The following is a 5,614-nucleotide window of genomic DNA, read 5'->3' as shown; positions in this document are numbered from 1 at the left end:
CCTCCGCCTCCTCCGCGTCAGGACTGCGTCCTTGCTCCAAGATGTGCGGTCCCGCGGCGTGATCCACCATGCCGTGTGCCCGCGCACGAAGAAAAAAGCTGCCAAGAGGTTCGCTGTCCACAAGAAAACGCTCCACCGCTCCCAGCACCGCCAAGTCAGGATCGCTTGCCACGGCAGGGCCATGCGCCACTTGCCATGGCGGTGTAGGGACACCAAGATCAAGCTCTGCCTCCACGACAGGCCCCGGTGGCCACGGCAGGCTCCCGTGCCTTCACTCCTGAGCTGCGTAGTGTCGTCTGGCCAGGCAAGTTCAAGTCGGATCTTCCTCCTTGCTACGACTGAACCCCCAACCCTGCGGAGTTCTTGCAGCTCTACGAGCTGAGCATCGAGGTGGCCAACGACGACGAAAAGGTCATGGCGAACTGGTTTCCCATGGCTCTCAAGTTCGGCGCTTGCTCATGGCTCCTGAACCTGCCCCCAGGCTCGATCTCCTCCTGGGATGAGATGCACGACCACTTCGTCGTCAACTTCCAGGGCACCCGCGACCGCCCCCGGCCGCGGGTGACCCGCACCGCATCAAGCAACAGCCGGGAGAGACCTTGCAGAAGTACATACAACGCTTCAACAACGTGTGACTCGAGATGAAGGAGGAGCTCGCCATCCATGAGGAGTTGTGCATGACTTTGGAGCTGTTCAACATAGCAACCAAATGTGCAAGAGCTGAGGAGGGGCGCCTCTCCCTCCTCAAGCTCCCCGCTGCGGATCCAGAGGAGAAGAAGGCCAAGGTCAAGGACATGATGTGCAAGGGGGTGGCCCTACTCGCGGCAGAGCCCGACACAAAGTGTGTCCGAGATCTTCCCGAGACGTCCAAGGGGAGGCATACGTTCTGGGCCTTCCACAACGTGCGCAACCATAACACCAACGATTGTCAAGAGCTCAGGGCCATTCGAGATGGACACTTCGGTCGACGCCCCGAGCGCAACGATCAGGGCTACGACCGAGGAGGTGGACGAGGTGGTGGACGTTGGGACGACCGTGGGCCCCGCCAGGAGTGGCGCGACCAGCCTCATGAGGAACGCTGGCAGGATCAGCCTCGTGAGGGCACCTGGAGGGACCAGCCTCGCGAGGATCGTCCTCAAGGCAACCCTGGTCTCCCTCCGCTGCCACCGCCACCAAGGAGGAATGACGACCACCAACAGGACGAAGGGGTTGGGGGCTTCCAGGAGCCGTGCGCCATCGCCTGCATCTTGGTGGTGCTCAGGCCCCATCCGCCCAGTGCATCTTCAAGCAGTTCTATCCCGAGGTGAATGCAGCCATCCCCAAGCTCGAGGCCACGCGCCCGCTTCGATGGTCCAAGTACGCCATCACCTTTAGCTCGGCGGACCATCTCAAATGTGCGGCAACCGCCGGCGTTCTCCCGATGCTCTATTCAACCGTCATCAGCAGTGTCCAAGTCACAAAGACCCTCATCGACGGCGGCGCAGGGCTCAGTGTCCTGTCCGTCAACACGTTCGACAACCTTCTAGTGCCATACGATCAGTTCAAGCCCACCAAGCCTTTCTCAGGAGTGACAGACGGCTCCACCACCCCGATAGGGCAAGTTTGTCTCCCTGTCACCTTCGGTCAGCGTGACAACTACCACACCGAGCTTTTCGACTTCGACGTCGCCCACATCCGCCTGCCGTACAATGCCATCCTCGGGTACCCAGCGCTAGCCAAATTCATGGCAGTCACCCACCATGGCTACAACATCCTCAAGATGCCGGGAAGCGGCGGAATCATCACAGTCCCCTACGAAGAAAGAGACGCGGTGTGCTCCCTCGAGCGTGCCTTCCAAGCTGCATCAATCGAGGACCCTCACGGTGTGGGTGTGCAGTACCCTCCTGAGGCCAACCCCAAGAAGAAGAAGCAGCTACTCCGCACTAGGACTCAAGGGAGCGGCGCCACCTCAGGATCGGTGCCCATGCCTGGGGCATGTCCCTCCCTTGCATAGGGAGACGTGCCCAGCGCCCTCCTCGGGCAGGGCTCGGGGGCTCTCTTCTGGAGGGCCTCGGTCCTAGCCAACATCACGGGGGAGGCGCTCGGGCACCACATGGAGGTGTGCTTCGTGGCACGTTTCCCTCAGGAGGACACCGGGCGAGGAGGGCCCGATGCTCAGGAGTTCATCACCAAGGCCACTCAGGAGCTTTAGGAACCAAGGGCAATACGCGGCGACCACCGCCCACCTGGCACTGCTACCCATCCAAGCAAGGGTGGTGAGCTGCACGTCTGCATCGACATCCCAGGGCTCAACAGGGCCGCATCTCAGGAGCGCTTTTGGCCTTCGCGTGCTGGCCGGTGTGAGGGTCCACCTCACAGCTACGTTTGCATGTCGTTCGGTGTGCCGAGCATGGCAGCCGCCTTTCAGCGCAATCTGTGGAGCATCCTGGCAGGTAAGGAGGCCAGGCACCACGTAGTCCTGGTGGAGATGGAGACGGTCCTCAGGAGGCCACCCGAGCCTCCAGAGCCTACCGAGGATCTAGGCCTCGACGGCTTGTGAGGAGCGACTTCTTCAGCGCACATCTTGAGCTACCCCAACACTCCTTCGACAACCAAACCAGGTGACATTTTCCAAGTTTATTTAGCGAGGAGCACCCCCTGGGCTGCATCATTCCCAAGCCGCGTGGGTCTGTCCCTGTGGCATGTATCCACTTGCATCTTTAGTTCACCCTGCTAGGGGCGCCCCTCGGGCTGCATCATCCCCAGGCCACTCGGGTCTGATACAGTGGCATGTATCGTTCTTGCATTTAGCTAGTTCGCTTTTCATGCATAACCTATCTATGGTTATCACCTCCTTGATCGTCACCAACCATGGGAGCCGCGCGCCGATCGTCTTTCTTCCGGATCCTTCGCATAAGAAAGATAGGCACGACGTTTGTGCTCGGGCCCGTCCCTATAGCATCGATAAATCCAACGGCTGAGCTCTGTCTAGCGGGCCGGCCCCGTTCACATCACCTCCTGGGGTCGCTGGTGCTTGGCCTTCTCGTGCGATAACCTCAGGAAATTCATTCGGCACATGTTGTCTAACCATCTTGCAGGAACGCCACATCCATCAAGAACCAGGACCAGGTGCAACCCGCCTTGAGGTAGGGCCTCGTGAGTCCCGCGCTGGCTCACGAGTGCCCAGACACACCTCGTCTAGCTCTACCGTCCAAGCCACGTGTCAGGACGGGGCTGTACACGCCCCGAGAGCTCTCCGCAGTAGGGAGTCCCCTCCCACGTGCCAGTGGAAGCACCACGCTCCGCACTGGCAGTCGACACTACCGAGGAGCGGCTATGCCCGTCCAAGTGCGGAAGCTCTATGCTCCGCGCTGGTGATAAACAACTGAGGGCGGCCTCATAGCTGTATCAACCTCAGGGAGCATCCGAGCTCAGTGTCTGGCCTCATTGCAACACCTCCCCTCGGGAGAGTCGCACGAGGGGGCTAGGCACGGGGGGTGTGCTGGGGTCACGCCCAAGCGTACGCCACCCTGCCAGGTCCCTCATACCTGGTCGTCGCGCGCCCTCCCAAGTGGAGCCAAGGTACGAAGGTCGTTTGAACGTCAAGGGGGACTCCTGAGCATCGCGACTCAGGAGCCCAACTGACCACATAGCCCCTCACTCCTTGGTCCATCCTGGTGATCCGGACGACCCAATGGCGGCTGAGGTATGCGCGGGGTCGAGCACTGCCGATGAAGAACACTAGGCCTACTCCCAGATCTCCTTTCTGTAGGCTGTTTGTGCGTCAAGGGGGACTCCTGGGCATCACGACTCAGGAGCCTAACTGATCACATAGCCCCTCACTCCTTAGCCCATCCTGGTGATCCGGACGACGCAATGGCGGCTGAGGCATGCGCGGGGTCGGGCCCTGCCGATGTAGAACGTAAAGCAAATGGAAAGCAAATCGCAGAATTTCAAAGCAAATATTACAAGACATATTGTTCTCCTGAAACCAAACGCAAGTTTAATGCCTCCACGAGGCATGGTGCATATTGCAGAAACTAAACAGGAAAGGAGCCGCCAACAACTCATCCCTAGACACCGTCGTCGCCTGCAAGGGATGCTTCTTCTTCAATGATGTCGCCTTCGCCTGTACCACCAGCCGGAGTTGCATGATCTGTAGCACCACCGGTCAGGGGCGCGGGAGCGAAGGCGCAACAGCAGCGGCCACGCAATGCTTGTCGTCCGCAGGGTCCAGCAGCGGGCGGCAGGATCATGGAGATGGAGGTGGCTGAAGATGCGCGTTAGCGCGGCTGAGGAAAGAACGTGGGCTTCTTCCTTTGCCATGGGGCCGATACCGCTCACGACATCCTCTAGTGCACTGACCAGATAAGGAAGCAGCTGGGTGGGGCCCTCGTCGGCGGCGGCTATCGGCTCCTCCAAGCCCTTCTCGTAGAGTGACTGCAGCGCCGTGCGAGATCTCTCACTACTGGAATTAGCTTATTTGTCGTCTGCCTTTTCTTTGCCGTCTGCTGGCTGATGGCAAAGAAGGTCTTTGTCGTCTTCTTACAGAACTAACAGTCCGAGCCCCACCCTGGCCGCCCCCTCCAAGGAATTTAATTATGAAAATTGCTCTTTGATTGATTGTATTTCCTTGTTGCAATCCGTGCTAAATTCTCCTCACGCTTATAGTCAAAATAAAGCGTTCACTAAACATATCGGTGATGCCTTGATGCAATCTTATGAAGAAAAACTTGAATTGGAAGTTTCTATCCCTAGAAAACTTTATGATGAGTGGGATCAACTATTAAAATTAAAATTAAATATCATGAGTTCTATGCTTTATGTGATTTGGGTGCTAGTGTTTCCACGATTCCAAAGACTTTGTGCGATTTGGTAGGTTTCCGTGATTTTGATGATTGCTCTCTAAACTTGCATCTTGCGGATTCCACTATTAAGAAACCTATGGGAAGAATTAATGATGTTCTTATTGTTTCAAATAGGAATTATGTACCCGTAGATTTTATTGTTCTTGACATAGATTGCAATCCTTCATGTCCTATTATTCTTGGCAGACCTTTCCTTAGAACGATTGGTGCAACTATTAACATAAAAGAAGGAAATATTAGATTCCAATTTCCATTAAGGAAAGGCATGGAACACTTTCCTAGAAATAAAATTAAATTACCTTATGAATCTATTATGAGAGCTACTTATGGATTGCCTACCAAATATGGCAATACCTAGATCTATCCTTGCTTTTTATGCCTAGCTAGGGGCGTTAAACGATAGCGCTTGATAGGATTGATACTAATGGCGCACCATGGGAAGCAGTGCGCCACTACTATATACTAATGACGCACCGGTTGGTGATGCGCCATTACTGTCGAAGACACTAATGGCGCACCAGAAACAGGGTGCGCCACTAGTATTAATTTTCTTTTCCATTTTTCCATACATACTAATGGCGCATCAGGTCGAAGTGCGCCATTACTAGTTCTAAGTAGTAATGGCACACCAAGCAGACAGTGCGCCATTACTGTAAAAAAATTTATTCTTTTTTTTTTGCAAAACTACTAATGGCGCATCGTTTCACAGTGCACCATTACTAGTTTAAACTAGTAATGGCGCACTATTACCCGGTGCGCCATTAATA

The sequence above is a fragment of the Triticum dicoccoides genome, chromosome 7A, assembly GCF_002162155.2.
Source record: "Triticum dicoccoides isolate Atlit2015 ecotype Zavitan chromosome 7A, WEW_v2.0, whole genome shotgun sequence".
NCBI classification, from domain to species: Eukaryota; Viridiplantae; Streptophyta; class Magnoliopsida; order Poales; family Poaceae; genus Triticum; species Triticum dicoccoides.
Note: the sequence above shows the minus strand (reverse complement) of the source record.